Genomic DNA, 27,476 nt, shown 5'->3' on the forward strand with positions numbered 1-27,476 from the left:
CGTCCAAAAAATCGACTATCCCATTCGGATATCTCGATGCCGTTTCCTAGGGTTAATTTTTTATGTCGTATATTGCTGTAAAAAAGGATCTCTAAAATAATTAAAGGGCTTTTCCCGACACAATTTATATTGGTCTATGTACGAACCTCTAAACTATTTTAGGCCTTCTCCGCAACGAAACAAGACAAATGGTGTTTAACGGTTGGCTGAAGAAATTGATATTTGTATAAAAATTTGTACTTTTTTTCTTTTTTCTTCCTTTTTTACAGACAGAAATCTCAGATCTAGAAACACGACAATGCCACGGGGCCTCTCGAAGCCATTTGTCTTGGATTAGAGCTTTATGCCTTGTAGAACATCCAAACTAATACAATCGCAATACATACTTTTGTAAGTTTTTAACAGTTAAGATGTATCCCGTTTTGTCTCAAACTATGTTTCATGTTTCACTTTTCTGCATTAAGAAACACTTACTTTTCCGAAGAAAAGATTTGTTTATGTGACAGATGTGTTAGCTTTTAAATTGTATGGTGACAATTTGTTTGCTGAGATACACCTCTCAATTCTTTTTTATCTTAATTCTACTTTTTGCTGACACACACCACTCAATTCTTTTTATATTAAAGTTTACTTTTTTCTTTTCTTTGATGTGCTGCTTTAAGCTTTTAAATGAAAATGGATCTGTGACATAAGGGATGTAAGTATTTTATCTTAAGTAGACAATGTCTAACTTGTTATTTATATTGAATTAGCCTCGTGCCTCTTTGGAATAAGTTTATAATGTTAGATCTTTGAAAGACAAATATATCAATTAAGTATTTTTAATGTTGCATCAGCTTTATAAAGAGTTTTAAGCATATTAAGTTATATATGTATTAACCATTCACATTTCATAATTTCCAGCTGTTATTGAGTGCTTTGACTATACCGTTTCAGCAAATACCAAGCGTTTGACAAACAATAGAATGGATTATGATCATGACCCAAAGTCAACCCTATCTTGACCAACGCAAATTTTTATTCAGTTTTATTATTATTTATTTTTGTGGCTGTTGTAATGTTAGTCAACAAACTGTAGACATCTCTGACTTGTAGATCTTTCCATCATAGAATTAAAACAAGCAAGGTCAGTTTAATAATGGGAATAAGTTTAGAAGTCCCGATACAAATTTTTCGTAATGTTAATATACACTGATATTGAAAAAAGATACTGAAGCAGAATGAATCCTCAATAGTAAAACAATCCTACCTTGTCTTAAAATCTGTTCCTGACTCCGGTCGTAATTATTGTGGTATAATTGGGCCCCTCATGTAAACGATATTCGAGTAACGGATCTATATGTATGTCTAGGTTAAACAGTTTGATATTGAAAATCCAATTAACTATTAAATAGAGATACATGAGCACATTTATGCAAAAATGGTATGTCGACATTAATAATTTTTCAACGTTACAAACTTATTGTTTATTCAAAATCAATTTCGTTAGGGAGTTATATTCAGACAAAGTACCTGAAAACAAATATAAAGTAGCACTTACTAGGTTTAGAAATTATTCAAACAATCTTTTTATTGAAACAGGAAGATGCCCAACGTGAAGAAGGATTATGTAACATGAGAAAAAATTGAAAATGAATACCACTTTCTCCTCGTTCGTCCTCTCGAAGTCACAACTTGTTCAGGAATTGTTTAGCAATATATGGCCATAACGAGCAACGCGGTGAGTAAAGGAACCAATATACTCGTATATTTTAATAGTTCATGAAAAATCCTTTGCCACGGGACATATACTATTAAGTACTAAAACACACAGTTTTTATCGCATCCACTTTAGATCTAGAAACGTTAATAATCGAAAATAATTTTAATAAAGTTGTTGCGGAAGCAATTTCCATAATAAACTACATTTGAGGTAAATTTTTAGGAAACAAGTGAATTATGTGGCCAAATAATCGAAAGAATCTTTATTTCCTATAATTTCGATCACAAATTATTCATCTTACGTCACGCAAATGATGAATAAAAAACACACAAGATATAGTTGAATATTTAGTTCATTATTTGTATAAATGCGTAAAATGTCAAGCATTATTACATTATAAACATGGAATTGGATTAATGTCAAAATGACAAATATCTTGGCTTTTTGGTATATTTTTATGACGGTTGATATAATTTTGTGGAGACGGTATATCGATTCAAGAATCTTTACGCATGTAGATGTTCAAATCTAAGTTTAATATTTTCCTTTGCAAGGGATTTTGATAAAGCATATGCTTTATTATTTATATTAATTAACTCGATATCACACATATTACATACAGTGTTTATTTGCAAAATAACCAACATATTTTGGGATAAAAACAACAAATTACAAAACAAATACAAAAATAATCGGATCAAAAGGAGGATCAAGATCAAAATTTAGATCAACTGTAAAATGCCCATATCTTGTAAAAATAATAATAAATTTATTCTAAAATTTCATAAACATGCTATTTCAAGTCCAGTTTTATCAAGTTAATACTGAATATTTAATCTATGAGGATCAATAATGAGATAATAAATATGACTATAAATTTGATCCTAATCTTGATCCTGATCCTTAAATCATTGTGAACACGGGGCCGGATGTTCAAATGAAGATTTATCAATAGTGTACGTTCTCAAAAGCATTATTTGAAAAGTTACCGAATTTATATTTCGTGTAAATAAAGAGAGGTATTTAGAAATCTACTTATGATAAAGTCTAAGCCAAGTTTCTCAATAAGAAATGGATGCATATATTTTAATGATTTCTTAGGCGAATAAACATTTGCAATGCATATTTAACATATTGTTGTATGTTTTAAAATTGTTTTAGAAGGATAATTATATACATATATAAAAATCACTTAAGTGTTGTAATATCCTTAATTACAACATACAGGATCTTTAATGTTCTGCTGGGATAGGATTTTCTGTTACTTGATAGACAACCATACTTAAATGCCAAAAAGCTCCTTGGCAATAGCCTGTTTAACCTTCTCCGTAACTTCTAGCACGGATGGCCATGCACTCACTAAAAAAGGGCAGCCTTTCAGTGGACTGTTTGAGGTAAGTGTGATTATGTAATATGTTGATCACCTTCAATCTGAAAACCATACAATCTGAAAACCATACAATCTGAAAACCATACAATCTGAAAACCATACAATCTGAAAACCATACAATCTGAAAACCATATCACTGTATTGATAAATGGTATTGTTTACACGGCAATCGGGAATCGGGTGGAATTTCAAAATTAATAAAGTGTAATTAATTCAATCGGACAGGGCAGTCGTAAAAGTAATTTATTAGACGGAACATCTTATGATCGTTAAATCAATGCAAGATTTGTCAACCTTAAAAACTACATCTCAATATTTTATAACTGAGGATCAATAATAAAACAGTGCCACTTTATATTTCAGAAAAAACACATCGTCAAATGTAAGGGATGCTTGAAGTGTGAAAAGCTCTTTAATGCATTTGTATTCCAGTAACAAAACAAGTTATCAAATTAGACATCATACAAGTAATGCTTGGATATAGAAAATTTATTATCATTTTTCTTTACTGCATAAAGAAGAAAACCTGACTTCAAATGTACACAGTATTTTATGAGACAGTGAATGTTGGCGCAATAAATTATGTTCATTTAGCTTACATTCAAATTCGGTAATACACACAATCATTACTTATTTATTTCAATATGATTTAAATGTTTATAGATATTTTTAAGTGACATTTAGCCATCGTAGAGTATATAGTAAGTGAACAGGTGAATCTTTTAACAAGTTTTTATTTTAGTACACCCACAGACAGAATACAAGCGATTGCAAAACTGGTAACCAGTTTGAATAGTTTATTGAAAATGCTGGATCTGTTAGAAGCATATAGTCAAATATACAGAGAATGTTAAATATCATAAAAATAGTTCCACAAAATAAACTTATGTACTAGATGGCATATATAAATTCGAAAGTGTTAAATTATGAAAATAATCTTAGCTATCAGTTACTTAAATGCTGATATATTTTTTACAGAACACTGCAAGTTTTAACAGCATATGTGTACAGGTGACAGTAAACAAAATCTGGAAGTCTGTTCATAAGGGATAATGAATAAGTGCAGTGACTCTTATCAAAACTGGCTACGCTGCATCATAACTGGCGTTTTATTGTGTTTCTCCGTTAATCTTTATTAAGAACCAATCAGATAGTAATTTCTATTTTAATTTTGAGGGTTACATTTTCATACAAATAGATAACATTTTTCAACAGCTCACATTTTACTAATTTCTATATATCTTTCAATTGTTTCAGATGGAAAAACCCATTCATTAATTGCAGCATATGTATCATGTTTTGAAAATGACCTTAAGAGAGAAGCTTGAACGAAATACACAACAATAATATTTGAAAAGGACAGGATATGCATTTTGTTCGGAGCTCGGGAAACCATTCAAATTGGTAATAAAATAAAACAAAACTCACCCACAGATCGATGTCGTTGTTTGGAGTGGCACAAAGAAAAGATTTTCAATTTGATTTCGAGTATATTTCTTTACTAATCTATGCATATCATTCGAGTTTAGTGTCTAAGAATTTATGTAAAAATCAAATGTTATTTTTTGCCTTTTGACCAGTCAAGGGAGTTCCTTTAAGTGTTCCATATCATCGAAAATAATTACTATCCCCATCCCACTTTTTCCCTCAACGAGGTAAGCCAGGTCAGATTCAATGTGACCTTGAGTTCCATTTTCTTGTTTTAAAGTAAACAATAAATGGGGCTCGCTTTTACTTGCATAACTGTTGTTGTACCTTGAAATGGCTTTGTTACTTTATGTGCAGACATTGGAACACACACTATCTTTAAAAAGGAACAACATAAAATGAAGAATATAAAACCATCGGCTCTTAAAACCTGGCAGTACAATATTCCTTTCGTTTATGCAAGGGGATTTCGGTTTATAACCGTGATATATAAAGGTACTGGCCATAATCTAACATGTTTTTTTTCTACAAGATGCTTGTTGTCTGTCATATGCTTATAACAGACCAACTTCGAGTGGAAATAATAGTAATTAAAAACATTTTTTGGCCGCATATCTCGTTTCCAGTTATAAGAAAGCTTATGTCTGTTAGACATGAAAACACTTTGCCATGGTTTTCATTTATTTTCTATGCATTTGCCATGTATTGTATACATTTTCTGGCATGTGTCATGTTATTTATAAATTTTGTTTAGGCATTTGTTATCTTTACATAATCGGCTGTATCCTGTTATCTATTCACATTTCGGCATTTGCTATGCTATAAATACACAATTTGGGGGACATTTGCTATGTTATTTAATATATATATTTATTGCATTTGGTATACTATTCAACACTTGCTTCGGCATTTAACAGACACACTTTGAGTGTGAAACGACAAATAGTAAATAGAAATAACTTTTAGATCGCGTATCTCATATCTGGTTATTTATAAATTTATATCAATTATAAAGTACTTTAAAATCATTTTTGCTATTATTTGTTATTTGTTATTTATGAACTTTTCAGGCATGCGTAAAAAAAGATTATTAGTTTTAATTTTCAAGACATGATTTTTTTTATAAATTCATATGTAATACTTCATTTACTTCAATCATAAGGATTTAATTTTATAATCATGTCATGTAATTGTACTAGCATTATCAAACTTGTTGTTGTTTTGGTTGTTGTTTTTGTTGTTGTTGTTGTTTCTGTTGCTATTGTTGTTGTTTTTGCTGTTTCTCCTAGCTTGTTCTTTTATTTCTTCCTGATGCTTATTTTCTGCTACATGAAATTACAAAATGAACTGTGTGAGGGAATAGAGTTACCAAAACAACTTTGTTGTGGCCATCCGGTCATTAAGAAATTCATACCACATGGAGATTAAACTCCAGTCCTTGTGTTTATCTATCCCATAAGATTAGGAATCTAACTGGAGAAGACAAATAAGTAAATAAAAACAACTTCGTGGTCGATAGCCGCGTATCCGGTTTTTAAGGAGTTAATACCACGTGGAGGTTAAATGCTAAAAATAAACATTTATGGTCCATAAATAGCATCGTTAATATTCAAACCATCTGGAGGTCATTACCATATCAAGTGCATCGTTAAACTGGAAAAGGAACGATTTGAAAACATATCGCAAGATTCGTTTATAATCATTTATGTTTGCATTGGAAAAATTAAAGATTCACAGTTTGATAGTCGAAAGGTAATTCTTTTTTAAACCAACGTAGCTTTGTTGTTTTCCGCTACTATTAAATGCTGTCTATCCTTAATACAGGACTGAAGACGATGGATATAATAGAAAGTTAAGCTCCTATCCTTCGTATAAAGCAATAAGGCATTTAAAAGTCCTTTATGCCTCAGAAATGCTTTTATTGCTTTTATTATTTCTTTCTAAAAAAGCTTTTTAATTTTGGTGTACTTTAATAATGTCCAAAACGTTAGTCGTTGGCCAAATACCAAAATCATCTCTTTCTTCTGTTGCTTTTTAACAATAGGTAAGTCATATTGAAATAATATTTTGTGTAGCTGATGTTAAACAGTATTTGTTGACATTTCGTTATCTTTGTGACAAATTACTGCACATTAAGCACTAATCTCTTCAAATGTAAGACATCTTATATGGTTTAAATTCATTATTTAAACATTATTAAATACATATTTTATATTTAAAGAAAAGTTTAAGAAGAAAAAAGGATTTTGAAGGCAAAAAATGAGCTCGAAAAGAAGATCGAAAATAAAAGTTGTTATTTACGAAATTACATCAAATTAGGTCTTTTTTCAATTTCTAGTTATTTAATTTCTACCAAACTCGCTAAATAACTTCAATCGACATGTCCCTCCTTCATGGACAACAACATCTGTCATTTTCAGGAAACGTATACAAATATTTACTTACTGAATTATTTTGCAGATCATGATAGTACTGGTAAAATCAATTGCCTTCACCAGAATGTTTAAATTATGAAATCAAGTTACTATATATTTGAAACGTTTCTTCATTTAAAAGGGGGAAAAAGAAGAAGAAAAGAATAAAAAGGATCAGAAAGTTAGATGATAGTAACATTATCAAGTTATAGCAATAATATGTCAAGCAGTATAGTGATTTGATGTTCGTAACAATTAACTGATTTCTCAAGTCGCACCATCATGTTACTTTAAATAGACTTGTAAAATTGTAAAATTGATCGTTTTCATGTCTATACAGGACATTAAATCTAAGGCAAAAGACAATTTAAATCTCGGGGAAAAAAATCAAGTCACAATAGAGGTAGAGCTATTTTAATTTGAAAAATAGCGTGTGTGCAAATGACAGAAATTTCTATAAGAGAGTTTGGGAAACTGTAGCATCGGCAACTATTTTAGCTTTGTTAAGCAAGCTTCCATTAAAAGCCCATAATGCCTCAGATATGCTACCAATTTTATTTTTCCAAAACATTTTAAATTTATTTTTTGCTACCTCGCTACATTTTCCAAAAGATTTTTCATATACTTATTAGATGAACTATCAATTGCTTCTGTAGCTGCTATATACGCTATAGTATAATTAAATGGAATTAGTATTTTGTATGGAAGTCAAAATACTACGTTATTAATTTTGCTACCCTTGTGACACATTAATACACGTTCAGCGCTACTTTCCTAAGTTGTTATATATCTCACATACTCCAAATGCATTATTAAAACTCACGTTTAACATTTTTAAAGACTTGGAAAAATACGGATTCCTTGAGTAAAATGTGCCTTTAAGATGTTTTTATCAATACAACTGAGACTATTCCGACAATTGATCCTCTTAAAACATAATGTTTAAACATAACAACGACAAAGGACTCTCACTTTTTCAACTTTGTCTTAATTTTGTACCAATTTAACTGTTACATAAACACTTCTAGTTCTTGTACAAAATAAGGATTGACTAAAATATTTATGGTTCTTTTCTCTGTCTGCAATTGTATTTAGTTATACTATTCTCATCATTGAGCAAAATATTTTAATCACAGAAATTTATTGAAATATATGAATTCGTACTGAATATGTCTAATTCGATTAAAAGAATGAGTAAACTGTGTATAGGAAGCTACGTTCTTAACTAAAGGCCCAGTAAAGTTGGTCATTTCTAAAACACTACGATGTTGTTGTTTTTTTTATGAAACTATATATTCATATTGTCACCACCCATAGCGTATAGAATGTAAACATACCATGTCTACTATGTGTGAAGAAACAAGATCAACAAGGGCGGACGGCGTTCAATGAAAGTAACCCTCACACGACCCAGCAATACAGGACCACCGGCAAGGAGCCAAGCAGGACCCAAATAGAATCAGGACGGGGCACAAGGCAATGCACGGACGGGGCGATTACCATAACAATATATAATAGGAAAATAATAAAATATGTTCATGTTATATTAATTTTACAAAGTGACTGTGCAACAATTATCAAATATTGTCGCGACACGTCTTCATACTAACATATGACACGTGAAATTTTTCTGTTTTAGAAGAACTGATGTTCAAATAAAAATACAGCTCTATTTAAAATGATAAACTCCGAATTTGCGTAGATTATCACATTACTTAATATTATGTAAGCTTGTAGATTCCTGTATGTTTACCACAATAAAGGTTTTATAACTTCCATCAAAAATTATATAAAGTTACATAATTTGGCAAAACATTCCCTGCTTTTATTTCCTAAGAAAATAATTAACACCACTTAAGTACAGAAGGTTGATAAAAATTGTACACAATTCAGCAGGAAATATGCTTAACAGAGTAAAAAATACAAATGAACTGGGATTTTGTTTATGTTACCTATATATAAATGTTTTAGTATGCTTCAAACTGGCCATATCTAGTTTATTCTGTTTTAAAACCTTAAAACATGATTCGTTGTCTAATTTTAAGGAACTCGACGGAGGTCAAAAAGTGAAAGACTAATAACAATTAAATTTATACCAACGTTTGCACTGAAAGGGAAAAATATACAAACGAAACTAAAGAAATATAATCAAATGTTTCAATCATCTAAACACAGTAAACATTATAAAACAAATTTACTAGAAAAAGGAACATACAAGTGGCCAAAAAAGTGGCTTAGACCTTCATCAAATGGTATATTATGATACACCTCGGAAAAAAATGCCTAGTACCGCTGTATCAAACAAAAAAAAACAGTGGAGTCCCTATAACATTCTATGTGTTGTTGTAAGTAGGGTGAGCCTCGCAATAATATATATAGTATATATATATACTTTTTCTTTAATTGAAAAATTGAATTTGATTTTATTTTTATATTCGTTTATTCTCTTCCGCTGCCAGAACGTTATTTGTATATCATAATATTTTACGTAATGAAGTTTTTAACCATCTCAAAACACTTTTAGATAGAATTCTTATTTGTTTTTTCAATATATAAAACGTATACCGGTACTTTATGGAAGAAAAATTAGCAAAATTAAGATTAACAGATTTCTCAAGCCGAATCATAAAATATGATTAAAAATTATTATAAATATAGATACATAAACAACAAAAAAAAGGTATAACTGTGATTCAAAGGCCTATTATGCCCATTATAAAAACGCTTTGAATTTTATTTCTCATAATGCACTTTTATACGAGTAATATCTAAAACATGACTCAATGACCAATTACCTGAACCATCTATTTCATCTATTACTTTCTGGCAATAAGTTAAGTTATAAAGAGTTGACATTTTGAATGTAAGTAAAATACTACTTTGTTTATATTTTCCTACTTTTATTTCATTGTATATTGATATTTATCGCTACTTTCTTCAAGCATCTAGCATTCTCTAAACCCAGTATTTAAACATAATAAAATTCATGTTTGCCCTTTCTTAACAAATAAAATTTTATTTATTCCTGAGGCATACTGTGCCTTCAAAAGACGTTATATAGGAAAAGGGCTAAATACTGTATGTATATAATTTTTGTCTTTATAATCACTTACCTCTGTATTTCTTCTTCCGAGGTTTATTAAAATCCATTATTCAACTATATTTCTTAGATTCCTGGTCCATTGGCTCCTTTCTTTATATAAATTATCATTGTTAAAATATCGCTATCACTTAAAAACATCGTTATAATTTAATCAACGAAAACTGAGCAGTGTTATTTATTCTTGATAGAAGTCAATTTTTAAAATTTCCGAAGAAAATATCAAATTTAAACATGCAAAAAGGTTTAGAAACCACAAATTGTTAAATATTGATGCAGATAACATTTTAGTGTATTCCTTCACTGAGCAATATTTACTGATATACCACATACATAACAAAGTTTCTTGTTAACCAATTGTTTATGATTTCAAGACCTCTTCGAAAAGAAAGCACTGACATTTAAGCAAGTCAATAAATGAAAATATTCAGTCCATTTCTAGACATTATTATATTAAAGATACAATTTCGTCTGAAAGCTTGTTACATTAACACTTATTATACTGCACGTTTGTTACATCAATTTTCATTTGTTAATAATTATGCTGATAAAATCAATAGAAACTGCTCTTATAAATATATTAAGCAATTTCCATTTCTCTTTAAATAAAACCATATCTGAACGGTTACCATACATAAACAGTTGATGTTTATACTTACACGTACATTTCAGTCCTATTCACTTTTCAGAGATGAAGATGATATGAGAGAGGTCCGATTGCTCAGTCTGGAAATCGACGGAACGGTATTCCGATGGTCCTGGATTGAAGTCCCGGTCAGGCTGCACATTTTTCCATCTCTATTTAATGACGTTTTACATGCACAATTATGTTGAAAGCGCCGCAATTTAATACCCTGAATAACTACTTAAAATTATTTCATGTAGCGTTCATTTCACCACAGCTAAATATGCATGACGTAAATAAGTGCACCAACGTGCTCTTACGCGTGCGTTTATCTCACACTTCTTTATCACGTTTACATGAAGTTGTAAGACCACTGTTTCGTGCCCATTCATAGTGATATAAACCACATTTTAAAAAGAGTTGGGCTTCAATGAAATTCATTTCGAATTTTCTAGTCGATATAAATATGAACAGAAAAAAAAACGAATTTCCGACCATTAAATTAGAATGCCCCGCGTGTCTCTTGTTGCCATTTTCCTTGAAATGGACATTTGTGCCTTACATTAATGCAAGGGCTAAACTGCAACGGAATCACATCAACAAATTGATAACGGTTGGCTTAAAAACATGATGTTTGGTACAAAAGTTCAAACCTTAATATACAGAAAAAAAATGTCAATAAAAAACATGAAATTTCCCTTGCCTTAGATCGTTTTGCCTTATATCGATGTCAATACGAATTCGAACCTCCAAACAATTCTGCAACCGAATCAGACATATGGTGCTTGAATTTTTTTACGAAATTTTACTTAAAGAAAAAATTGCCGGTCAAAAAAGCGACCATACTACGAGGGTTTCTCACGGCTTTTTTCTTGCGTTGGAAACTAATACAAACTAATAGATCACTATTTCATTTGACCATGAGTCACTGTGCAGGTAGCGTGCTCTAACGCACTTGTTTATGTCACATTCCACAGCATATACTGAAAGAAAAAAATTGCCAATCTTTAAACAACAATATCGGGCGGGCCTCTGGAGGCCGTTTGTCTTGGGTCACATCTTTGTGCTTGCTATATATAAAGAAGAACCTACAAACTAATGTTGGGGGCTCATTTCAAACGAAAAACACAACGACAACGGTTTGTTTTAGAAAAATGGTGTTTTTACTTAGATTCATATATTATTTATACAGAAAGAATAAATCGTTTATAAAAAGCAACAATATGACATGCGGCCATCTCCATTGGTTAAAGATCCTGTAACACACCTCTTTATGGTTTTAATTCTTTAATTTGATACTCAAATTAAGATTTATCAATTTTATAAGTTCCAAAATGCATTATTTATAAAGAGTTTACCGCATTTAACATTTCATGTAAATAAAGAGAGGTAATAACATTTTATTTTCTATAAAGCCTAAGTCCTTTTTTCAATAAGAAATGAATGCATATATTTTAATGATTACATATAATATGTACACATATTAACAGTACATATTTAACAGATTCTTCGGTGTTTGAAAATTGTTTTATAAGTAAATTATATACATGTTTAAATTTTATTAAGTGAAAACAAATGTGTTCATTTAGAAATATTGGAATTTCAATATAAAATTGTTTAACCTAGACATACATATAAATCCGTTACTCAGGAACAGATTGTAGGACAAGGTAGGTTTATTTTACAATTAAGGATTCATTCTGCATTCAGTATCTTTTTTCAATATCAGTGTCTATTAACCTTAAGAAAATATTGTATCGGGACTTCTAAACTAATTCCCATTATTTAACTGACCCCCTTGCTTGTTTTAATTTTATGATGGAAAGATCTACAAGTCAGAGATGTTGACTAACATTACAACAGGCACAACTAGAACTGCCACTATCATGGCGTGAATACCCCCGCATACCACTTTGTCAGAATCAACAGTGGCCATTTAGAGCTCAAGGACAACCTCCCTGCCAAATCTGAGGTTACTAAGCCAGAGCATTGCTAAGTTATGTATTCTACATGCTTCAAATGTGAAAATGTCAAAATCAATACATTGCGGATAGGACATTCTTTAGCAATTGAGAAGAAAAGCTTCTTTTTTTTGTCAAGGTCCCTGTGACCTTGACCTTTGACCCAGTGACCTCAAAATCAATAGGGTTCACCTTATAGTCATGATCAACATCCATGCCAAATATGAAGACTGTAGGTCAAAGGAATCTTAAGTTATTGGGCGGACAAGCTTTTTGAAGTCAAGGCCCCTGTGACCTTGACCTTTGACCTGGTGACCTCAAAATCAATAGGGGTCATCTACTAATCATGACTAACCTCCATGCCAAATATGAAGACTGTGGGTCAAAGGAATCTTAAGTTATTGGGCGGACAAGCTTTTTGAAGTCAAGGCCCCTGTGACCTTGACCTTTGACCTGGTGACCTCAAAATCAATAGGGGTCATCTACTAATCATGACTAACCTCCATGCCAAATATGAAGACTGTAGGTCAAAGGAATCTTAAGTTATTGGGCGGACAAGCTTTTTGAAGTCAAGGCCCCTGTGACCTTGACCTTTGACCTGGTGACCTCAAAATCAATAGGGGTCATCTACTAATCATGACTAACCTCCATGCCAAATATGAAGACTGTAGGTCAAAGGAATCTTAAGTTATTGGGCGGACAAGCTTTTTGAAGTCAAGGCCCCTGTGACCTTGACCTTTGACCTAGTGACCTCAAAATCAATAGGGGTCATCTACTAATCATGACTAACCTCCATGCCAAATATGAAGACTAAGGGTCAAAGGAATCTTAAGTTATTGGGCGGACAAGAAAAAACCGACGGACGGACGGCCGGACGGACGGACAGCCGGACGGACAAGCTGATTCCAGTATACCCCCCTTACAACTTTGTTGTGCGGGGGTATAAAAAATAATAATAAAACTGAATAAAAATTTGCGTTGATCAAGATAGGGTTGACTATGGGTCATAATCATTATCCATTCTATTGTTTGTCAAACTCGTGGTATTTGCTGAAATGATATAGTCAAAGCACTAAATGACAGCTCGAAATTATAAAATATGAATGGTTAATATGTGTAACTTAACATATATAACCAAATCTGCTAAAAACTCTTTTTCCAAGCTGATACTCCATTAAAAAAATACTTAACTGATATATTTGCCTTACTAAGATCCGACATTATAAAAACTTATTCCAAAGAAGCACGAGGCTAATTCAATATAAATAACAAGTTAGACATTTTCTACTTAAGATAAAGTACTTACATTCCCTTATGTCACAGATCCATTTTCATTTAAAAGCTTAGAGCAGCACATCAAAAGAAAAAAGGAGAGTTAAGATAATAAAGAATTGAGAGGTGTATGTCAGCAAACAAATAGCACCATCCAAATTTAAAAGCTAAATATATGTCACATAAACAAAGTTTTAATTCAGAACTGTAAATGTTTTCTTAATGCAGCAAAGTGAAACATAGTTTGAGATAAAACGGGTTACAACTGTTAAAAACTAACAAAAGTATTCTTTGCAGATAAGGCAATGCATTAGTTTCGAGGTTCTTTTACAACAATATAAAGCACAAAGCTCTAACCTCTAACTAGAAATTTGCCTAAAGTGGCCCGCATGGTATGGACGATTTGTATTACTTCTTTATATAAAATGTATTAAGTTTCGTTAGAAAATGATATCATTTTCATTTAACAACCGTTCAAACATATTGTCTGTCTTCATTGCCGATTAGCCACTTCATTAGTTTTGAGGTTCTTTTTACAGAAATAATATTGTAATACTCAAAGCTCTCATGCAAGGGAAAGGTGTCATGAGAGGCCCGCATGGTACCCGCATGGTAGTTTTGTTTAAACGGTATTTCCTTTTTTTTTTGATTGTTCGGTTTTACGACAACACAGCTCAGTTTATGTCATATGGGCCAAAACAGGTAATATTTTTTTCTTGGCAAATCTCGGGTGTAACCATTTTAAAAGTAACCTTAATTATTTTAGAGGTTCATTTACTGTAATGTAAAGCACATAGTTCTTAATGATCCTGTATGTTGTATTGTAATTGAGGTTAAAATTCTTCTAGATTACAAACTTATTGTTTATTCAAACACAATTTTGTTTGGGAGTTTTATTTAGACACAGTACATGAAAACAAAGATAAAGCAGCACTACGTTTAGAACATCTTCACAAAATCTTTATATTTGAAACCGTGAAGGCAGAATATGTAACATGAGGAAAAATGAAAATGAATGCCACTTCCTCGTCGTTCGTCCTATATTGTCCTATATGGGCCAAGTATGTATAAATTTGATAATTTTTTACCATCTCGATCAAGGAAACATAGTAAGCATTGTCAAATTCTCCGGAAAACGGTTCTGTTTGTCATTGTATGTGTATATGTTTATTTGTATTGGTGACAATAAACATTGTAATATTTAATACATTTCGTACTCTTATTCGTTTTCTAAATAAAAGATTATTAAAATCGCCCTTCCACCTTCTCCTTTTTATTCAGCATGGTGTTTGGTTAGTTTAGAATTATAGTTTCAACATATGAAATTCTTGAATGTAGTAAAATTTTATCTAAGCCACATATGAGACATATACACATGATACACGGCGCACATCTGCAGATATTTTATAATTCAAAATATTACCAGTTCATGTAAAATATTAAATTTTGCTGTAGTCGGAGCTAGGGGGGTTGACGGTAGCTTCCAATATCCACTACAGTTCATAAACAGGCTCGATTTAACCAAGCCTGCAACATGTTCAGTTTTAACGTGTTGGGCTTTCTTAAGGACTTTTGTTTTTTTCTCTATTTAATACTCGGTGGTTTGTATATTTTGAGACAGTAAACACTTTAGATATATCACCTTTTTCAAAAAACAGCATGTTCTGACGTTTGCTTCCGGGAGTTAGTTATCATGCCAAATTCAGCTTAATTTTGCTTTGTGATTTATCTTGGTAAGGCCTTTACTCGAAGAAGTTAGTGTGCAGCCGTATTCCACCAGTGACTTTTTGTTCCAATGTACATTTTAACATTGCCGTTCAAACACTAAATATCTGTTAACAAAGGAATATGAAACTTGTTTAGGAATTGTTTAGCAATATATTGCCATACCGAGCAACGCGGTGAGTAAAGGGACCAATATACTCGTATATTTTAATAGTTCATGAAAGATCCTTTGCCACGGAACATATACTATTAAATACTAAAACACAAAGTTTTTATCGCATCCATTTTAGATCTAGAAACGTTAATAATCGAAAACAATTTAATAAAGTTTTTCCGGAAGCAATTTTCATAATAAACTACATTTGAGATTAATCTGTAGGAAACATATGAATTATGAGGCCAAATTATCGAAAGCATCTTTATTTCATACAATTTCGATCACAAATTATTCATCTTATGTCACGCAAATGGTAAATAAAACAGACAAGATATAGTTGAATATTAATGCCTTATTTCTTTCTTTATATAAATGCATAAAATGTCGAGCATTATGACATTATAAACATGGAATTGAATTAATGTCAAAATGACAAAATCTTGGAGTTTTGGTATATTTTAATGGCGGTTTAGATAATTTTGTAGGGACGGTATAACGATTCAAGAATCTGTACGTATGTAGATTTTCAAAATATAGATAAATACAGAATCCCTTAAGAAAGCCCAACACGGCAAAATTGAAAATGTTGCAGGCTCGGTTTGATTGAGCCTGTTCATGGACGGTACTGGAAAGTGCAAGTTACCGTCCACGCCCCCTAGCACCGGCTTAAGCAGAATTCAACATTTAAACATGAAATGGTTAAATTTTGAATTTAGAAACATCCGCAGATGTGTTCATACGGCGGTTATCATGGAACCTTCAATGTGACACTTCCGTGCCATTCCATGAAAAGCGGCGTATGGTCCCCAAGTAATAAAAAGCATGTGCCCTAAACGAGAAAACAATGGGCGGAACTAAAAAAAATGGAATTTTGAAAGGGGATCAGAGGTTATGAAGCCTGCGTATCACAGATAAGACGTCAAAAGACAATTTAAAAAGCAGGCAACATATCCTAAGGGTGATTCAACATTATTCAAGTAGGAATATTGGAACCACCCAACTAGAAAATGCCGAAAAGTTGAAACTTAAAATACCACAAGCACAACAATTATGTCGTGCTGAACGATCTTCAAGGATCGAAAATATAACATCATTGATTAAATGTACGGGGAGACTTTTTACAGCCGCCACACGGCACAAATAACACGGATGTGATCTTAATATAGATAAATACAGAATCCCTAAAGAAAGCCCAACACGGCAAAATTGAAAATGTTGCAGGCTCGGTTTGATTGAGCCTGTTCATGGACGGTACTGGAAAGTGCAAGTTACCGTCCACGCCCCTAGCACCGGCTTAAGCAGAATTCAACATTTAAACATGAAATGGTTAAATTTGAATTTAGAAACATCCGCAGATGTGTTCATTCGGCGGTTATCATGGAACCTTCAATGTGACACTTCCTTGCCATTCCATGTTAAGCGGCGTATGGTCCCCAAGTAATAAAAAGCATGTGCCCTAAACGAGAAAACAATTGGCGGAACTAAATAAAATGGAATTTTGAAAGGGGGTCAGAGGTTATGAAGCCTGCGTATCACAGATAAGACGTCAAAAGACAATTTAAAAAGCAGGCAACATATCCTAAGGGTGATTCAACATTATTCAAGTAGGAATATTGGAACCACCCAACTAGAAAATGCCGAAAAGTTGAAACTTAAAATACCACAAGCACAACAATTATGTCGTGCTGAACGATCTTCAAGGATCGAAAATATAACATCATTGATTAAATGTACGGGTAGACTTTTTACAGCCGCCACACGGCACAAATAACACGGATGTGATCTTAATATAGATAAATACAGAATCCCTAAAGAAAGCCCAACACGGCAAAATTGAAAATGTTGCAGGCTCGGTTTGATTGAGCCTGTTCATGGACGGTACTGGAAAGTGCAAGTTACCGTCCACGCCCCCTAGCACCGGCTTAAGCAGAATTCAACATTTAAACATGAAATGGTAAAATTTTGAATTTAGAAACATCCGCAGATGTGTTCATACGGCGGTTATCATGGAACCTTCAATGTGACACTTCCGTGCCATTCCATGAAAAGCGGCGTATGGTCCCGAAGTAATAAAAAGCAGGTGCCCTAAACGAGAAAACAATGGACGGAACTAAATAAAATGGAATTTTGAAAGGGGGTCAGAGGTTATGAAGCCTGCGTATCACAGATAAGACGTCAAAAGACAATTTAAAAAGCAGGCAACATATCCTAAGGGTGATTCAATATTATTCAAGTAGGAATATTGGAACCACCCAACTAGAAAATGCCGAAAAGTTGAAACTTAAAATACCACAAGCACAACAATTATGTCGTGCTGAACGATCTTCAAGGATCGAAAATATAACATCATTGATTAAATGTACGGGGAGACTTTTTACAGCCGCCACACGGCACAAATAACACGGATGTGATCATAATATAGATAAATACAGAATCCCTAAAGAAAGCCCAACACGGCAAAATTGAAAATGTTGCAGGCTCGGTTTAATTGAGCCTGTTCATGGACGGTACTGGAAAGTGCAAGTTACCGTCCACGCCCCCTAGCACCGGCTTAAGCAGAATTCAACATTTAAACATGAAATGGTAAAATTTTGAATTTAGAAACATCCGCAGATGTGTTCATACGGCAGTTATCATGGAACCTTCAATGTGACACTTCCATGCCATTCCATGAAAAGCGGCGTATGGTCCCCAAGTAATAAAAAGCGTGTGCCCTAAACGAGAAAACAATGGGCGGAACTAAATAAAATGGAATTTTGAAAGGGGATCAGAGGTTATGAAGCCTGCGTATCACAGATAAGACGTCAAAAGACAATTTAAAAAGCAGGCAACATATCCTAAGGGTGATTCAACATTATTCAAGTAGGAATATTGGAACCACCCAACTAGAAAATGCCGAAAAGTTGAAACTTAAAATACCACAAGCACAACAATTATGTCGTGCTGAACGATCTTCAAGGATCGAAAATATAACATCATTGATTAAATGTACGGGGAGACTTTTTACAGCCGCCACACGACACAAATAACACGGATGTGATCTTAATATAGATAAATACAGAATCCCTAAAGAAAGCCCAACACGGCAAAATTGAAAATGTTGCAGGCTCGGTTTGATTGAGCCTGTTCATGGACGGTACTGGAAAGTGCAAGTTACCGTCCACGCCCCCTAGCACCGGCTTAAGCAGAATTCAACATTTAAACATGAAATGTTAAATTTTGAATTTAGAAACATCCGCAGATGTGTTCATACGGCGGTTATCATGGAACCTTCAATGTGACACTTCCGTGCCATTCCATGAAAAGCGGCGTATGGTCCCCAAGTAATAAAAAGCATGTGCCCTAAACGAGAAAACAATGGGCGGAACTAAATAAAATGGAATTTTGAAAGGGGATCAGAGGTTATGAAGCCTGCGTATCACAGATAAGACGTCAAAAGACAATTTAAAAAGCAGGCAACATATCCTAAGGGTGATTCAACATTATTCAAGTAGGAATATTGAACCCACCCAACTAGAAAATGCCGAAAAGTTGAAACTTAAAATACCACAAGCACAACAATTATGTCGTGCTGAACGATCTTCAAGGATCGAAAATATAACATCATTGATTAAATGTACGGGGAGACTTTTTACAGCCGCCACACGCACAAATAACACGGATGTGATCTTAATATAGATAAGTACAGAATCCCTAAAGAAAGCCCAACACGGCAAAATTGAAAATGTTGCAGGCTTAAGTTTGATATGTTTCCCTTTTCAGGGTTTTTGTATGTATCTGAAACAAGAGTATGCTGTGTATAATTTACATTATTTAACACGATAACACACAAATTCCGAAGATGGCTTTTATCAAATTTTAATTGAAAGTCAACGCTTTTGTGTAAATTATTCCATTATAGAAAAAAACCTTTCACTTCAAAATTGTGGGAATTGCGTAAAATCAATAAATAAACGGCAGTTTCTCTAACCACAATGTCGCATCATTGCTGGCAAGTGTCTCAAAAACTTCAGCCGTTAAATCTCGCAAAATGTCGCTCAATTGTCTATAACCATTTTATGTCACAAAACGATGTTAAAAAGGTGTTAATATTTGTTAAATTAGCAGCTAGTATATTTTGATTTTAATGGTTCGTAAACTCCAAAATTTTAAATGCCAACGGCTCCTTGGCGATAGCATGTTTTACCTTCTGAAGAAACTGAACCTGAAGATATATAATAAAGCAAACAGTGTCACTTTATATTTCAGAAAGAACATCGTCACATATTGAGGAAGATTGAAGAAAAATTAATTGGAGTGTGAAAAGCTTTTTTTTAAAGTGACATTATGCTCATATTTTCATATTCAAGTTGAGCTGAACTAACTATATATTTCAAAATATTGACTGTTAAAATGGTGATTGACCAACAGTTCATATTGGAAAATGATTTGGATAAAATTTAAAATTTGCCTAAATTATAAAAAGACTGCCCACTCTTTTTATGAACTGAACGTTACAGGTAAATTCTAATGGATATTTAAGAAAAATCGTTTTGATCTATGCGTTATTTATTGTTAATGTGAAATAATTGTTTTTATTAAGAGGAATTAAGGCAAAATGAAAACTTATTTTGAATTTTTCCTCTTCACTCATTTATACACTTGGATTGGCATAATGTCACTTTAATGCATTTGCTCTATATAAATTTCACTTACAAAACGAGACGTCAAGTTAAGCATCATACTAGTAATGCTTGGATATAGAAAATTTATTGTCATTTTTCTTTTCTGACAAAAGAAGAGAACATGACTTCAAATGTTAACAGTATTTTATGAGACAGTGAATGTTGGCGCAATAGATAATGTTCATTTAAATTAAAATCTGTTATGCACACATTTATAACTTACTTATTTCAATATAGGCCAGTAAATGTAAAGATTAACCTAGAACTAATTGCAACAGAATTTTTATCAACACCTCACGAAAGAACTTAATCTTAAGTGCTTAACATAAAAAGTCCCCAAATTTTGCGTTTGCAATTAAAAAGATAAGAACGGTTTTATTTAACGATTTTTTCCGTATTAAAACTTGATCCGACTACGCTACCATACCACTAGATTTCACGCGCATTGCTTGTGACGTCAATGAAAATAAGTATGGCGGCGCCCATATTGAATCTATGACGGCTTCCAACAACCTGCGTTTTGGAATTTCTAAACCGTTTGAGGTAAAATACAAGGTTTTACTCCAAATCTAGATAGGTTTAAATTAATCCAATATTTTTTCAGATGTTTATATCGCAAATCTTTCGACGATAATGTTTAAATAATAAAGAAATCGGCGAATAATTCATGCTTGCACCATTGTAAAAAAAATAATACTAATTATAAAAAAAGCTTTGAAAAGACATGAAAAAATACACCTAGACGTAAATTTTGTACTATTCTTTCATTTGCAATTTGCCATTTCTTTATAATTTATACGAAACAAAAAGAATGAATTGATAATTTTACTTCGGTTGTTGACGATTTTTGTTCTACGGAAGCAAATACGGACCATAAATCTAACATTTGATTATTATTTTTGCTACTCTATTTTGATTTAATTTTCGCTTTAAGTAAAGTTTTACCATTGTGTGGGCACAAGTAAAAAATTAAAAATTACTTTTAAGGAATTTCTATGCGTCATTACAAATTATAATAATGGCAAGATCATACAGTTTAGTTTTGAAACTTGTTGTAAATTGCGAGATAATATAATTAACAAACACATAGTCATCAAACTTTGTCTTATTTTGAAACATTTTTGGACGTTTTTTTTTTTTATTTAATTCTTTTTTAATTTTTTTTTTAATTAAGTTTAACTCAACAAACATTAAAACTTTGATAAAATAGCAATGCAATAATATAACTTGATATTTTTACTATTATGAGAATCTTATTGTTTTGAATCTTTTAATATATTTTGATCAATGTTTGCAAAATGTAATTTATTTGATCTCTATCAAAACCAGTGATTTTTTGTTCCAGATGAACACCAAGTTCCTGTCTAAACTTTGCAAAGAGTCAATCAATGACAACAAAATCTTCTGTCCGTATTTAAGTTGGGGAAAAGGGAAACCAAGGATATCTGCTGCTTGGAAAAACAATCACTTGAATTTGAAATAAATCCAAAAATTCATGTCCCAAAATTTTTTTGGACAAAACATTTATAGCAGATACATCTGCTGAAAGAAAGTTCTGTAGCTCCCAAATTTCAAGCCTGGATGGTTATTTTGTGGAACCTTTGCTAGATAAAGTATCTTGAAAAGAAAAAATCTTTTAATACTATTTTGTTTTCTGGATTAAAATTATAAAAGCACTTATATAAATAGATAGTGGTGATCAGTGGACAGATAATGTGAAAATTCGTCTGCCTCGTGTTCCTTTACCATCATTGATGTAACGTTAATTTAAGGACGGACAGGAAAAGGCATTCTGAGGGCATATCAGACAGAAATGCGCGAACCACTTACATTTAGAAGTCCTGGCTGACCTGGAAAGGGAACAGAGAGATGCATTTGAAAAGGTCATTTAATTGATTTATATTTGGTGACTTAGTGTCCAAAATGACAAATACATGTGACAACAAAGCCAAACATATGAAGAACACTGGTTATAATGTGGAAACAAGCATTTATTTTGTTAATGTTACCATTTAACCCAATTTAATGATAGTGGTTGGTACTTTTGACTCCGGATCACAGTTTAGCTACTGTATCATTCCTGGGGAGACTGTAAAGTAGTTTACCATTACTATTGCCTTCATTTATGCAATGAACTGTACCTAATGTGCCAGAGCAAAGGTACAGTGCGAATAACCGTACACAGGATTCCATGATCAATCACAATGAAGGTGACCTACTCAGTCCTGGAATCCAACCCAGGTCTCCATTCACATTCCAACGCTCTACCTACTGAGCTAACCATGTGGCTCTTAAGTTAAGATCTTCTTATGTTTATTAGTAGATCTGACGATGGTCGAAAGAAGGTCACGGTCATGTAACCTTTTAATCGGCTAATCTGTGGTCGCTTTCGCGTTCACGAAAATGGAGCACTTCTATAAACCAGACACGAGTAATGCGATTAACATGATTTCACGATTACATTTGACAAAATGACGATGCCCTGTGACACTTTTAAGATAAATGGCATAACTGGATTTAACGTTTTGTTACCGAAATTAATAGTCTAGAATATAATTTTTCGCAGAAGTTATTCTAAACATCTACTTCAATTTTTTCTAAGGCAAAAACAATTCACAGATGACATGAATAATTGTCTGTAAGATTTGCTAAAATAACCTTATTATAAAATCCAAATAGGCTTAAAGTCGAAAAAGAGTTACAGGAAATAAGATCTACATGTTATACACATAAGATTTTTAGAAGTTAGGATTTTCCGAAACTTCAGTCAGATTTGCGTGGGACTGTGAACCGGGCGATTCAAGCAATGTACAGGATTGATCATGAAATATACGGTCATTTGCATTGTGCCACTGCTCTGGCATATAAAGAGGAAAGTAAGGGCATTTAGTACTGGTCAACTGGTTTGCATCCAGCACAGGAATGGCGCGGTGACTCAGCTGTGTTCTGGTGAATTCAACTTGACTTACATTAATCTTGTAAATAAGTTAGAGTGTCTGTGTATGCCATTTGTTACTCTAGCAATAGAATGAATAATGACATGTGTGAATTTAAAACTGGTACTGTTTATATGAAATCAAATGTACGTTATATCTTTATTTGCATTTTTTTAAATTTTGTGAATGGGGAAAAATAAAGTTATTTCCTTTTTGATAGACAATGAATATACTTGTTTTACTGTAAGTGTAAATTTATTTGAGATTGTTGAGCGAGAGTATCAATGAATATGTTATATGTATAAACTTGGCAAGTTTGTTACTATAGCAAGGATAATGTAATCGTGACACAATTTATGAACAACATATGGTAAACAAGATCAACAAGGAAAGGCGGGGTTCAATGAACGGCCTAGCAGCTTTGGTTATACATGTATATGTAAAAAACGCTTATAAAGGGTATACCCTGTCGAACATCTTTAATTATAACATTAAACTGTTCTATTTACTGATTTATTATATTGTTGGGCGATAAGGTCGTTGGCTTTACACCAAAAGCCTCTCACCAATATAGGTTTGAAATTTGAGCCATATAAGGGTCATATTCTAACAAGAATGCTAAATGGGACACTGATGTAAACACAATACGACGTAAGTTTTTTTGTTGAAAACTTGTTGTTGAAATATCTTCCCCCTTTACCCCTAGTTTTTATTTCTTTGATTACGTCCCCCCCACCCCCTTCCTCCGGTCTCCTGTCCCCTTCCCCTGTGCCCTTTGACTTTGTGGGCCTATTATTCAATCATTTATTTCTTTTCTTTGATTCCTAATCAGTTACAAATTATTTAGCATTTAGTGATTGGCCTGTCCGAGCTCTGTCTTGTGCCCTGTCCTGTTTTTGTTTGATGTCCGTCTGGGCTCCTTGCCACTTGTTTTTGTTGCTGGGTCGTGTGGGGGGTTGCGTTCATTGAACGCCGCCTTTCCTTGTTGATCTTGTTTATCATATTTGATAAAATAACGTTATTTATTATTATTTCTTTTGTTTAATAATTTCTATATCTTCGCAACAGAAGGGTGCTAAAATCAACATCGTTATACAAAAATCGGCACAGGAAGTTATTTCCGCTTGAAAAAATAACATTAGTGATCTTCCTCATTTTATCGTGTTAGAATCGAAATAACATCGGCCTGAGAGGTGTATATCGGTTATTTAACACCGGTTTTGTCGTTTTGATACGAAAAAATTAACCACTCAGGTCTTCGGCCTTCGTGGTCAATTCTTACGCATCAAAACTCCAAACCGGTGTTAAATAGTCGATATGCAACTCTCAGGCCGATGTTATTTCTTAAACAAAATATAATTATGGTTTCAATTAATGCAGCCAATGTTTATCTCTTCGTAATTGTAAAAGAGGACTAAATAAGTTTGAATAACTTGAGTCTAAGCACATCTCTAAGCTCAAGCAGGTGTGGTGGCTTTGACACCTGGTGTTGCTTTAAGTTTGTAACACCCGAGGTGAGCCAAGTCATCTTTCACAGTTCGGTGCCATGTGACCAAATTTGTGTTTGTAGTGCCTTAAAATCAACCAACCAAAGAAAAACTATTCTGCAATAATACCATGAGTATGTCAGTAACTCGAAACAGGCGTTGCTATGATAGCAGAAGCTCACGAGGCTCTTACGTTATAATTGCATTTTCGTGTGTTATAAACGTTCCTTTGAACCTTAAAATAGACTTGATGTGTTTTGTTTGATGAAATGACAGTGGAAATCGTATGAACATAAATGATGTTATCAGGAAACATTCCTGTAATATATAAGCTATACTTTTTTAAAATGCATTAGTGGGTGGGGTAATATTTTTATGCAGTTTTAGTAAGAAAAGTTATTAATCGTATGCTAACTGCATTTATATTGATTGACATTTGACACTTTAATTTTTTAATTAAGTTTTGATATTGTTATGGTATATTTGATAATTTTTTACAATAAATATTGATATGTAAACTGACTTCCTGATTCTGTATATTTTTTCATGAAATCCAAGGTACCATGAAATTAAGGCATTATTTTCTCAGTAATGGCAACAGCAAAAGTTCGGGACTTTTTATGGATAAATGTACATACATACTAGTTTCAGAAAAACAAACTTTTAAAACTGTTGCAATTAGTTCTAGGTTGACCCCCATATTAGGGTATATTGACTGGACTAATATGATTTAAATATTTATAGATATCTAAAAGTCACGTTATGCCCATCCAAGTGTATATAATACGTGAACATGTGAAAGTTAAAGTAAGTTTGTATTTTAGTACACCCACAGACAGAATACAAGCTATTACAATATATGTAACAAACGAAGCCAGCCATTTGCCCAACATCAGCAGATACCGACAAGGTGTACTTTTTAGCAGTATTAGCACGCGTATAAATGCCTGGGGAATCTACAATCAAATGAATAATCCGGTAGTTTGAAAAGCGCAGCTATTTATTAAATTTTCCTGAGTTCATCATAATATCCCGAATTATTACATAAACCACGACACAGGAGTGTAATAAATCTATTTATTTTCCAATAAATGCATGATAAAGAGTGTTCTGGAGGAAAATTGCTGGTTCGTACCTGAGAGGCAATTACATCGCAAATCAGTCTTATACAAGAAGAAAATACAACAATTTTTAGCAATAACTTTTTAATTTCTTTTGGCGAATAATTAATAATGACTGGGTATAAAAACCATTTCGGAACTTTAAATACTCATCATATTTGCTCCGACAACGGTCGCAAATAGAAAAACGTTATGTTAAATTTCATCTGAGAGGATTAGTCAAATATGAAATTTTGCAAAATTAACACAATTGATATGCACCGACAACGGTTACACGTATTTCATGTATGTCCGATATTTCACACAAACATTTTTGATGTCCTTTGAGTCATATCATAGTGTTGCAAGAGCAACGACAACAGTTGCATCAAGCAATTGACTAATGTCTTTTCGATTAACAACTGACTGTAATTTAAGTACTCCGTCGCCCAGCATATAACATGTGTCCCAGTCATCTAGTTGACTCCTGAAAAGTAAAACAAGCACAGCAGAAAAAGGGTTGCGGAGGGAGAGAAATTAAAAACCTAGATTAAGAATTTTACAAAATATTTTAAAATATGATCAGCAGCTACCTTTCTCATAGAGTTCGAGAACGAAAATGATGCAGTAGGCTCACACAGTTCCTGATATAGTGTTCTAAATATAGCTCTCAGACAGAGCATGGGTATTGATACGCAGTTTTACTGATCGATAAATAAAGAAATGTGTCATTTATGTAAAATAAAAGAGTTTTTAAATCTTGAATGATTAAACTCTGATATTATGAAACAATATGACACTAATTTATGTGAAGTCATGTGTCTTCTATACAAATAGCGTTTGAGCGTCCTTATATTAGCTTTACACTTTAGGCCGATTCTGTTAAAGCAGTAAGCTGTTCTTGTTTTAGATACATGATAAATACAATGAAATATTCATGCAGATTCATTTCTAAATTTACTGAAATCGTTGAATTAATTTAATTTAATGTTTAATCTTCTCTCATTCAATATCCACAATGTACACTGTATGAATTGACTTTTTATTGCACCAAATGCTATTACTTTTAAGAAGACTGAAATGTACTGTCATAATTATATGCATACGGGTCGTGATTTGTCTCAAAATATGGATGAGAAGGCTTGTCGAATTACCTCATTTTAAATGTTCAAGGTCGGCTTTTGAAATGCAATCACAAATCACGGCATTTATAAGTCATTGACAAAAGGAATTGCAATGCAGGAAGGAGATAAATATTGAGTGTCACATTAAACATCCTCTTCCCTAGGATACCATTTTTTAGCTTTTGTCTTAAAGTGACATTTTTTTCATATTTTAATCGTCAAATTAAGCTGTTTCAAATTTATTGATAATTATAATGGCGATTGACCAACAGTTGATATTGGAAAATGTTACAACAAAATATAAATCTGCTTAAATATTAAAATAACTTCCCACTTTTTAATAAATTGAACGCTATAGGTAATATCCGATGGATATTTTTAGAAATTTCTT

The sequence above is a fragment of the Ruditapes philippinarum genome, unplaced genomic scaffold (genome assembly GCF_026571515.1).
Source record: "Ruditapes philippinarum isolate M1 unplaced genomic scaffold, ASM2657151v2 ctg1759_1_1_1_1, whole genome shotgun sequence".
Taxonomy (NCBI): Eukaryota; Metazoa; Mollusca; class Bivalvia; order Venerida; family Veneridae; genus Ruditapes; species Ruditapes philippinarum.